Source organism: Equus quagga, chromosome 12 (genome assembly GCF_021613505.1).
Source record: "Equus quagga isolate Etosha38 chromosome 12, UCLA_HA_Equagga_1.0, whole genome shotgun sequence".
In the NCBI taxonomy this organism is placed as follows: domain Eukaryota; kingdom Metazoa; phylum Chordata; class Mammalia; order Perissodactyla; family Equidae; genus Equus; species Equus quagga.
This window is the reverse complement of record NC_060278.1, coordinates 102,052,328-102,064,896: the sequence shown is the minus strand read 5'-3', so window position 1 is coordinate 102,064,896 and position 12,569 is coordinate 102,052,328.

Sequence of the window (12,569 nt, the reverse complement as noted above, 5' to 3'; positions counted from 1 at the left end):
ATCCTACCTAAGCAGCCCCTTTAGCAGTTTTTTTTTTTTTTTCCAATTTTTAGAAAGGTCCTATTCTCAGATTCATGGAGGTTAATAGTTTTACGTATTATTTTGGTTTGCAAAATAGCAGAATACAAAACATTCCTGGTAATCCTGTCCCTCTTCTGCTTCTGGTCATGCATCTTTCCAAGGCTCCCTCTTGTCCCCCTGTCCCAGTGCACAATCCTTACTACTGCATCCATATCTTTCCCTTTCCTGACCTCGAGTTCCCTGCTCCATGCTCACTGAGTTCCTTGTGGTTCCCACAGCAGCCTGGGCCTCTTTTAGCATATATCATGCTCATGCATTCATTGTTCACCTTGTTTGTCAGGTACCTACACTGTTGTAGGTGCTGGAAAAACAGTACTGAGTAAGACAAAGTTCCTGCCCTCATGAAGCTTACAGTCTAATTTGGAAGAGACAGACCATGAATGAATAAACAAGCAAAATGTTCAGTATGTTAGGTAGTGACAAACGTTTTGGTAGAAAAATAAAGCTGGGAAAGGGATTATTGAGTTCTGGAAGGGAGAAAGTTTTTTTCAGTTTAAAAAGTGGGGCCAGGGAAGGTCATTCTGACAAGGTGGCATTTGAGCAAAGGCCAGAAAGAGGGGAGGGAGCGCCACGGATACAGTAGCAAGAAGGCCCACGTGGCTGGCATGGAGCGAGCAAAGCAAAAAGTGGTAGCTGACACAGTAAGGGTCGAATGAGAAGGGTGTCATGTAGGGGCTGACAACTTCTATGGGGGCTCTGACATTTACTTTGAGGGGCAAAAAAGGGTCTCTCCATTTTCTGCGCTCGTGGAAAGCTGGAGGTTATGTCCTAACATAGTATGCAAGCTATTGTACATGCTTGATGTTTTTTATGGAGGGGTTGAAAACTCTAAGGGGCCAAGAAGCTACTGGAAGTATGAAAAAGGACTAGAAAGGGATGGCTGGTCTTAGGGAGGCTCCAATAACTGCTGCCATCCAGAATATGATCCCTAGGCCCATCTCACATCTCTAGGCCAGCTGTGGCCAGCAATGTATGGTCTCGGTTGTCATTCAGCATCGGTTTTATGAATGAATCAAGAAGATAACATACTGCCATGCAGCATTTTTGAGAAATTTGGGAACAGCAACAGTACTCTAGAACCTTAGTACCCACCATCATCAAATCTTCTGTTAGGGACTGAATGTTTGTGTCCCCTGAAAATTCTTATGTTGAAATCTAATCCCCAGTGTGATGGTATCAGGAAGTGGGGCCTTTTGGAGGTCATTAGCTCAGGAAAGTGGAGCCCTTATGAATAGGATTAATGCCCTTATGAGAAACGGCCAGAGAGCTGGCTCTCTCTGCTCTCTGCCATGTGAGGATACAATGATTGGACAGCCATCTGCAAGTCAGTGGGCTCTTGCCAGAACCAAATCTGCTGGCACCTTGATCTTGGACTTCCAGCCTCCAGAACTGTGAGAAATAAACTTCTCTAGTTTACAAGCCACTCAGTCTGTGGTGTTCTATTATAGCTGCCTGAACGGACTCAGACACCTTTCACCTCATTGATGGATCAAAAGTTTGAGTGTATTCTCTTTAATGTGCTATCAAACGACCCAGGTTTGAAAAATGATGCTTCCTACACTCTGTTTCTCAGAGATTACTGCATCCCCCTAAGTTAACAAGACATTCCTTGCCTCTGTAACTCTTTCCAGGCTTCTTCTGCAAGAGCTGTTAATTTATGGAGCAGAAGTAAAGCTATACATTAAATTTCCTTAATTGTCACTAGAAAGGATTGCTCTCTTTAAATGCAGATGTAAACAAAAAAAAAAAAGGAACTTTGTTTAAAAATGAGCCAGAGTGAAGCCTAAGTGTGGGAAGGGTTTTCCGTTGGCTTTAACTGGGGAAATGCTGAATATGCAGTGATTTTTTTCCCATTAATAATAATAGGAAATGGTAGATAGTGGCACCTCAGCACAATTCTAATTTAATGAGAAACAATAAAATAGTTTTCCAAAGGGGCCTATTTAGGTCCAAGAAAGGGGGATATTAAAGTTCCAAGATTTATTCTACTTTCGTTAAGGTATGCTGATACACATTTTCTAAGGCTATATTCTACTCACTGATTAGATCTCTCTCTATAATTTTCTTCCTTGTAAGGAAATTAGACTGGTATTTTCCAGGCCAAATAACTTTTAGACAAAGTATTTATACTGAATCAATTCATTTCCAGCGCAAGGAAGGTTGATCAAAATCCTATATCACTGAGACAGCCCTATGAGGCATATTTTTAATATATTTAGATATCATTAACAGCAAAACCACGGGAATCAACTACTAGGAAATGGTTTTTAGAAAAGAATTGAATAAACGTAAAACTTCTGGCAAAGTACTATCTTTGAAGTAAGCCCCCTATTTTATTTTCTTTTTGGTGTTTTTCAAAACAATTGCACTAGTTAACCAATACGTATTAGTCATTGTAGTGTTCAAGTAGTATGCTATGTGAGGTCGGATGTGATCATGATGACATGATGACATGATGATGATGGCAATACTTGACATTAATTGAACCCTTTCTACGTTGGCTAGACACCGTGCTAAGCACATTATATTGTGTGCTTCATTGGATCCTAACATTCATGATGTGCTAAGATCTGTGTTAAGTGTGTATAGGACCTTTCTAGGACCCTACAAGTCACACTGCTCTCCCATTTTACAGATGAGGAAACTGACACTGAGAAGTTGAACAGCTAAGAATCACCTAAGTGGACGGCTGTCGGGAGAGTTGGGTACTCACAAAGCTGGCAGGGATGGGAGGGCCCTACCCCTGGGGAACATTGAAGCCTCTGTCACAGGTACTGCTCTCCTGCATCCCACAACATCTCTATTGAGGGTAAGGCCCCTGAGTGGGGACAAAATATTTCCTAATGTTTATTTAGCACTCACTACCTGTCAAGCATTGTTCTAAATCCTTTATTCCTAGTATCCACTTTAGCCCTCACAGTAAGTGCGTGAGGAGACAGCATTGACAGCCCACTTTACAGACGGGGCAGACCGAGGCACAGGAGTTGTTTGTCCATGAGCATATGACTATAAATGGTGGGGCTGGGTTTGGCCTGGGAAGTTTAAACCCAGAGTTCACGTTCTTAGCCACTACTGTATCCTGCTGATTTATCAGCCAGCTGAGTCTGAACTCAGCCCTTTGCCTAAGTTCAGTACTGGAAGACAAGTCCTACATCCTATAAATGGTCACAGGGGCTAGGGCGACAAGCCCCAAAGAAAGTGACTACAGACTGAAAGATTGCTTTTGAGGATACTCATAAAACCCTGCAGCTCTTTTGCTGTCCTAACGAGAACCAGGATTCTTGAAAAAAACATATTATAGAGTTAGATTTCCCATCCTCTCTGGGGTGTTGCCTTAGAACAAACAGATTAGATTTGATTTCAAAGGAAAAGGCATGTGACGTTGTGTGTAGTCGTGACACAAATTCACACTGTTTACATAGAGATGTCGAGCAAAGTCCCTGCCTTCCAGAAACACTAACTCTAATGTGGATGTTGGGAGGAGGGAGCGGCACAGAGCACCACAAGATGAGGCAGAAAGCAGCCTGCACTCCACCGTGGAACAAAATACTGATGCTCAGTCCTCCATTTGGCTGAAGTACAAGCTCTTTTCCAGAGTTTAGATCAGCAGGATGAGCGGTCTGTTCCTCATCCAATAAGGAGTCACTGAGATTTCTAAATCAAGGCACGATATGGCCAGAGCTTCCCCTTGACGAGTTCAATCTAGAGCTGTTCATAAGATGGCATCGAATAGGAGAGACTGAAAGTGCAGAGACCCTGTTGGAAGAGATCATGAAAACCATGGGATCTTGAACATAGGGAGTGGCAGCAAGAAGAGAAAGGAGGCAACACAAAGAACAAAGTTCAGAAAACCTAGGATGAAAGGATTTCAAGGGTCAGGGCCAGAGGCTCTGGAGAGGGCACACACCAGCGTGGATCTGACCCCACCAGTATCTACCCATGGGGCCTTGATTGGACAACTATCAACCCTTCTGAGCATCTGTTTCTTTATCTGTAAAATAGAGGTAACAATGCCCCCACCTCTTAGGGCTGTCATGAAGTTTGACTAAGTATGTAAAGCATGTGGCACATTCACAAATATGTGGCAAGCACTCGATAAATTCTACCTACTAATATCATCAATGTTTTTGTTTCTGTCAATACAAATAATAATAATATTCCTACATCCCTCTTTTAAAGGGTCCCTGCTTGCTAGTCAAGGAGGGAAGGAGAAAAAGGAATAAACAGTAGCAAAACGGAAAAATCCACAAGGAATCTTTCTTTCATACTCTTGCAGTTAAAATGTCCCATGTGAAGGTGCCAGATGGTGTCCACTTTGGTGGCTGAACAAGAGTCCCTGATCAGAGGAAATGAATAAATGAGTAAATGCACTATAATTTAAGGCTTAAACATGGTTTATAATGTGGCCAACTCTCATCCCTAAGGGATAAGTGTCAACCTGGTATCTATCTAACACAAACTAAGTTTCAAAAGCTGGAGACAGTGACTGATTTTAGCCGCATCTTCAGCAACATGTTTGAGCTCCACTGTCATCCCTCTTCTATGATGTCCTAGCTCTGTAATCCATCCAATGTTACTGACACATCACTGACCTTCCCCAAGCCCCATCTCCAAATTAGTCCAGTGCAGTACCCGCAATAATTAACATTTATTCAGTGCTTACAATGTGCGAGACACTGTGCGAATACAGCTCTTTCTCTGAGAGACTCGAAGTAAATCAAAACATAGACGGTAAAACCAGCAAAGTCTACTGTTTCTCTTTCCCCATCTTCTCCTGCTACGGGCCAACCACATACTGAATTCCTTCTATGCAAACTTAAATACAGCCTCTTGCTAAATACATATGGTTGATCACCTGCTTAAACCTCATACAATTTCCCATTACATTTATAATGGAATTTAAGTTTATTAAAATGGCCTTGGAGATCCTACATGATTTAGCTCTCCTATGCTGTCACAGGAGAATGTTTTCCGTTTCTAAACTCTGGTCCCTTATCGTCCTTATTTCCTCTGGAGAACACACTGTTTGTTTATACTTCAGGACCTTTGCTCTTGTAACATGTCCACTGCGTCTGCAGAGTTTTCCCCTGGGTCTCCCTTCTCATGGCCAGCTCCTTATCCTTCACGTATTCACTTTCTCAAAGATGCCTTGCCTCACAGCCCTTTCTGAAAATAGGATAACACACTCCCCGAGGTGTTCTGGAGCTGGTTTATACTGTGGGCATCTCTTCCCAACTCCTAGTCATGTTGGTAGCTTGCATTCAGCCACGGTGGGAGTATTTACACCAAAGAAATTGATAAACACTACAAATGAGGGCTTTTCCCCCTGAAAGAACCAGTTTTTGAATATTTACCGGCACACAACTACCTACTTCTATTCCTCAACTGTTACTGTCCAACACATGGCTTTTCTCATTTTCTTCATAGCATCTGTCACTCTGAAATCATCTTTTCTATGTGCTTTTTTTAAATTAAGTCTCTCTTCCAGATATAATCTAAAGAGAGCAAAGACATTATCCATATTGTTCATTGCTATGTCCCGAAGCATGTGTACAAGAATCTTAAAATTTTTTATTGGAAGAATGAATTCATTCCATGTACTTTCTTCATTTTACGTGCCTCATGTATTTAAGATTCTGAATTTCCTAACGGAGGTCTTCCATAGTTAAGATGTTTTCAACTTAGAATTTTCTAGTAGCTACAGCTTCAAGAACCATCAAAACTGACAGTGTATGTATGCCTTACCAGTCACCAATTAAGAACTGGAATGATGATTTAAAACATCATTTACTAGTTTCCCTACTCTATAACATCTGTTTGGAAATTGTGAAGAGTTCACCCTTGTCTCTTTTCATTCTAGAGCTCTATGTAGAAAAATGTCTCCCTTCTGAAGGGCCCTTACTGTATAATCCCTTAGCTAGGATAACACGACCATCTGGCCCCATCCATCTTGCTGCAACTTGATCCTGGGTTAATTGCACCCTGTCACTAGCCAAGATTGACACTGTGTGTTTTCTCTCTTCACTACGACTAGTTCATTACGGAGGCAGCTTTTTGAAGACTCAAATTCTTGAAGATCTTTCCACAGCAGCGTGAACAGGGCCAAGGACTTTCGCTAGGGTTTTCCTGGTGGCCCAGGGGACCAGTACATCACCAAAGTAAGATATGAGGGGTAAGAAGATATTAGTCCTTTGGAAGGTTGATAAGCAGAATCTAATGGGCAAAGAGAGAGAGGAGAGAGTCTTCCTCTGATTGATTATCCAAGCATGCTGGATGACGTCGATGGGAAACACTACTTAACAAAAGCAGGGTAGACCTGAAGTGTGTAGATGTGGGGTCACAAACTCAAATGCTTACAGGAGCTAAGCAAGTAAAGTAAATTTTTAGGCAAACAGGGTGTAAAATAATATGTGGAGAAGCCCTGTGGCAAAGTGAAGACTCCGTGTGCCCCTCTCAAGGGGGCAAATTATACCCAGCTCCAGCCAATTTTTGCCAAAAAGGACTATGGAAACTGTAGTGCCAAATTGTAAGGGATGTTATTGATTACCTCCCAATATCCATTCTCTCCTTCCTCGTCCGTGTAACCCCCACCCCCTATATGACTCAGAGAAAGTTGATCCTTTTCCCACTCTAGTCTCCAGGGCTAGAACCTTATTGGTCTAAGCCAATTAGGATAATGCTATTTCCCTTGTCACTGATTAGTATAAGAACGTGCATGTGACCCAATTCTAGCCAATGGGACATGATGCCTGGGTTTCCAAAGAAACAAGAAGAGACAGTCTTTCTTCCTCTGGACAGAGTGGTGTCTAGCTATAATGCCAGAAACTGTTGTCGCCACCTTGCTACACAGAGCCCAGGATCTGAAGCAGATCCCTGAAATACCACACCTGGAACCAACTTCTGGAGTTTGTGTTCTATGAGATAGTAAATTTTCTTATGGTTTAAGCCAATCTAAGTAAAGTTTTATTTGTTACCTGCAGACAAAAGTATCCCCAAGTAATATAGCAATATTCCAACTTTTCAAGAGAAATGGGAAATTCCGCTTTTTTATAATTTTATTTTTTTAATTGTGGCCACTAATTTTTAATATTGTACAGGAGACCCCCTCTGATTAAGATGACCGAAACAGAGCAAACTTCAGTAGGGTGGGAGTGGGCCATTTGTCTCCAACTCACAGCCTTGCTAACCAGCTTAACTCCCGGTTCTCGGTGGAATCTACCCCAACTTGAACATCCTGGGGAGGTTCTAAGTTCCTGGAACTTTACATGTGGCCTCAGCATTGACCAAGAGAACACTCATTCCCACCTGACTCTCACAGCCTCATTTTATGCATGATTTAGACAGAATATCCATATCCAAATAGACCATAGGGTGGTGCTCAGCGAAAGAGATGTGAGGCTGTTGGAGAGAAGACCTTCAAGAAACGAAAAGGTTTGTTAATTAAGTTTCTTTGCAAGAAAAAGGTCATGAAAATGAGAAAATACTTACCTTATTAAAGTCCAGAAAAACCAATAAACTTGAATTACTTTGTACGTTAACATGGTTAGTTCTGCAAATATGATCCATTCTTGTCTTCCAAGCTTCGCTCATAGCTTGTCTCCTCTTGCAAAATACCCTCTCCTGTCCCCTTTGCCCATCCAGAGCTGAGCTAGGTTTTAAGACCCAATTCAAAGGCTACCTCATTCAAGAAGCTGCTTCAGATGGAGATTTCTCAAACTCTTTCTTTATATGTGGTTCATATATCACCTGTGGTTGCAGAGTCATCTGGAGCCATCTGTCTGTTGAACAGGGTTCTGACTCCAAGACCCGAATTACTGGATCTGGGCTTGGGAATCTGCACATCGTATGTCCTTCATGTGAGTGTTCTGCACATTACAGTTGGAAGACACTGTTCCAATGTACTCACAATTATATCACTATAATGCAGTTTTGAATTATTACCTGGTTTATTTTCATATAATTCTCTCCAAGGAGGTCATATCATCTCAACTACGAAAGCAAGGACCATATTTCATACTTCCATATTCTTATTTATGCTCTCTGAGATGCAGTTTCCTCATCAGCAAAATGCAGATTTATAGTTCAGGGGTCATTTTGAGGATTAAGTTAGATAATAAAATTAAAATATATTGAACCCTGACTATGTATCAAGACACCATTCTAAGTCTTAGACGCCTTATTTCATTTAATCTTCAAAACAGCCATGCGAGGGAGGTGGGACCATCCCTTTCTTGCTAAGGACGAGACTGAGCCCCAGAGAACTTAGGAAGTCTGGAAAGTTCGCACAGCCCGTAAGGGTAGAGCTGGAATTTGAAGCCACATTGCTCTGATTTGAAAGTCTATGCTTTTACTCCTATCCTAATGTCTGCACAAACATAAACTATTGGTGATATACACGTCCTAGGACATAGTTCCCAAAGACCCAAAATGCACTAGTGCCCAGAGGCAAGGCATATTCACATATCCAACCTAGACCTAGGGGCTGGAGAAAGACCGCTTCACTTTTCTAGTATCAAGAATAATCAATCACATATTGGCATCAGACCTCCTCCCAAGAATACAGAACAGAGTCTCATCTCAGAGGACACTGGGCCCTTGGAGAAGAATCTCAAGGAAGGCAGCAGCTCAAGGTGGAAAACCCATTAAAATGAAAGCAACTGCTGAAGTTGTAGCAACAACCTGGGCAGGACGAACACCTGGCACGTTTAATTATCCACAGCAGTGTTCTCGACCCCAGCTACCTCTAACGATCACCTCAGACGTTGTTTTCAAACTAATACAGATGCCTGGGCCCCAGCCCCAGAGATTTTGACTTCTTTATTCTGGGGACTACCCAGGCACAGGGAAGTTTTAAAGGCTGCCCAGGAGATTCTGAGATGCACCTGGGCTAAGAAACCCGTCTGACAAAAGACTTAGCCTCAGTCAGCTCTGAGCTCTCTGTAGCCTGCCCTGGGGACCTTCTTCTGTCATCCATTTTTTCATCACGAATGGACTCCAGCTGGGTGCCTGGCACAAAATAGGCAGTGAAGAAATATTTGTTGAAAAAATGATAAATGAATTTCGAAACTTGCTAACCTCTAGCGCCTCACTTAACCTATTTCCTATCCCCTAATTACTCAACTTTGATGACCAATAGTTTCCCTGCCTCACTCTAGAAGTCTGAACAGTCTGGAAAACTGGCACTCCATTATCTAACCTGGTCCAGAACAAAGTTAACTCATAAAAGTGTTAAAAGGGTTTAGGGCTCACTACCTCAGCCCCTAATAGCTGTGCTCTTCAGGCAATGGGTCTCCATAGGTGTCTCATATTTATGAATGTCCTGTGACCTGAAGCCCTAGCTGCTTTTGGTCCAGACTATCTTTTCCAGGATGTTCATATAGCAAAGAGCCTTGGAAGATGAGATAGTAGCTCCCTCGGGCAGAGGGCCAATTTGTTTCCTAGCCAGTGTAATAAAGACTATGTCTCCCTCCATAGCAAAAGGGTGCGGGTTCACAGTAGCCCCCTTATAAAAGATTGGGTTTCTTAAGCTCAGGTGTACTGCAAATCCAATGTATGCAGCATCCACTTGGGCCATTCCACTTCATCCCTGTGGATCTTGGGGAGCAAGTGGATCCAATATAAACACAAAGCTTATGCTGCCTGCTGTGCTATGAGTAATAAAGCCCTTTGTCTCTGACCCAGGGGACCGTGTCTTCTTCCAGAATCCATGGAGCTGTGATGGGCTCACATGTTAGCTTGCAAGTAAGATAAAATGCTCAGATCCTTCATAATTCTTGACAAACTCCTATGTATCTTTCAAGATTCACCCCATGAGGTTTCCTTGACCACCCCTCCCCGCCAACTATGCCATCCCTCCTGCTCACCAGAGTCGGAATAGACCTTTATCACTTAGCACACTGGCTAAAATTACCAGATTACAGGTCTGCCTTCTCCACTAGACTCAAAGTTACTTAAAAATAGGAAGCAAGTGATATTTATTAATAGACCTGATGCCGGTAAAATAAAGTCCTTCGTACACGATCTGCAGATGTTCATCTTTCTACCCCATCTCGCTGACCTTGTACCTACCACTCCCTACCTCGCTCACTCTTTGCAGCCACACTGGCCTCCTATGCATACTCTTGCTTCAGAGCTTCACCCTTACGTGGAATGTTCTTTCTTCTGACTTTCACATGGCTCCTTCCTGCACTTCATTCAGATTTCTGTTTCCCACAATTATTTAAGCTCCATGTGGGGCTTCGTCTGTTTGCTCACTGTTGCATCTTCAGTGCTAAGCACTATTCTAAGAACAGCACCCAACACAACATAGGTGCTCAAGAAGTATTCACTGAGTGGACAAATAAAGAAGGAAAGCACCCAGCATAGCGCCTTGCAAATGGTAGGTGGTCTGTGAAAGTAGCTGCCGTTAATGGAACCATGGTGGATATATAAATTTTAGTCAGCAACACCCAGTAGACAAAAATGTCACATTTCTTTATTTCTCCAGATGAAGTTAAATCCGCTTCCAGCCCCCTCCATTGGGCTGGTGAGAAACTCAATCTCAGTCATTGGGAGGGGCTCTCTAACCCTTTCTAGGATCAGATGAGAAACCCAGGGGGTGGATGCATCTCAGAACATTCAGAAAAGGGATTTTTGATTTTTAGATGATAGCTGTCACTGCTGATATGCGCTGTATTCCCCAAAACACACCCACCCCTACCCCCCAACACACACACACACTCCCTCCTAAAGAATAGTGACTGTGGAGCGCCACAGACATCCCCTCGAAGGTTCAGCCAGCCAGCTTCTGGGGCACCGTGAAAGAGGGGTCAGACCTGCTCTACCAACAAAAACGCAAAAGCACAGCCCCTGCACCAGCTCTGAGGTAGCTCCCCAACCTCCCCCTCCCATCTGTTCCTACCTCCACCTCCCCAAAGAGCTCCTCTCTACCTCCTCCGGCACAATACCCTTCAAACAACTTCAGATTTCCCAAATTTTAAGCTTGGAAATTTTTGCCTTTGGCCCTACTACACACAAGCTGCTGTAAAATGCTAAATGAGGCATTTAAACAGACTTGTTGAAATTCAACCAGGCAAATTCAAAGTCTCAGTTCCCCTCTTCACATGGCAAGGGAAATACATCAGAGAGAACAAAATACACAGTGATACCTAATAAATTGCCTGCCACACTAGAATTAGTCTGTGTGTGTGTGTCGCAGCCTTTAGCACAGTGCCTGGCTCATAGGTGTGAATACACATTCATGGGATTCATGACTGAATGAATAAATCAAATTTATCTAAAGTAAAGTTACCTAAACAAATGGCCTCTAGGGTTGACATCTCCCTAAAGATGGTTTGCCCCTCCAGGTCCTCTCTCTATTCTTCTCCACTTTTCTTGGGCTCCATGAGGTTGAACTTCAGCCCTCTGGTTGGGTTTGCTTAGTGGGATGTGCCAGCAGGATATCTCAGAGAGGGAAGAGAGTAAGATGAAGGTATTAATTCTCCCCTGGTCGATTTCAATGGAATCCCCAAGGGCCGACTGTGCTCCTTGTTTCAGTCAATGTTTATTTTGGTTTGAATGTTGGTGTCACCCCAAAATTCATATGCTGAAACCCTAGTCCCAGTGTGATGGTGTTAGGAGGAGGGGCCTTTGGTCATGAGGGTGATCCCTCATGAATGGGATTAGTGGCCTTATACGACAAGGCCAAAAAGCCAGCTCACTATCTTTCTGCCATGTGAAGATACAAGGAGAAGTCAGCAGTTTGCAACCCAGAAGAGAGCGCTCACCAGAATCTGGCCATGCTGGCACCCTCACTCAGACTTCCACCCTCTACAACTATAAACAGGAAATTTCTGTTTCTTATAAGCCAGCCAGTCTATGGTATTTTGTTATAACAGCCCAAGTTAACTCAGGACAGAGAAGCAGAACCACAAGAGATGTATAAATGTTCACACACATATGCATGTGTGTATGTGTGAACGCATACGTACACATCTTTATTCGTTTTGGGGCTTTGACTGTAAGCGATTGAAGGAGCAGGTGACATTAAACAGTCTCTGTTTTCTCCATGTCAGATGCTGGAGCTTGAGGTCCACAGGGCAAGCGGGCAGGAGGGAAGATGGATGTGAAGTCGGGGAGAGTGAGGACAAGCTGAAACTCACAAGGATGAGCTGAGGCCCACATGGATGGACTGAAACTCGCATCAGTGTGTGTTGCCTCTGACCATGATGACGAGGGTGTCCTGCGGCGGCAGGGCCCTTCATCAGGGAGCTGAACACTCGCGGATCCCCAGGTGTCAGAGAAGCTGAAGGAGGAACCAGCGGAAGAGGGATCGATGGCTGGCCCACCCACTGCATCAGGCCAAGGAGGTGAGCCCGTAGACAGGCGACAATCTGTGTGAGTCACAGAAGTGCTGTGGCTTCTCTTCACCCTCCAAATCTCACCTTAGACTCTCTCTGTGGCCCTCCCTGATCACACACCTACGGACAAGGGGATTCTGGGAGACGTAG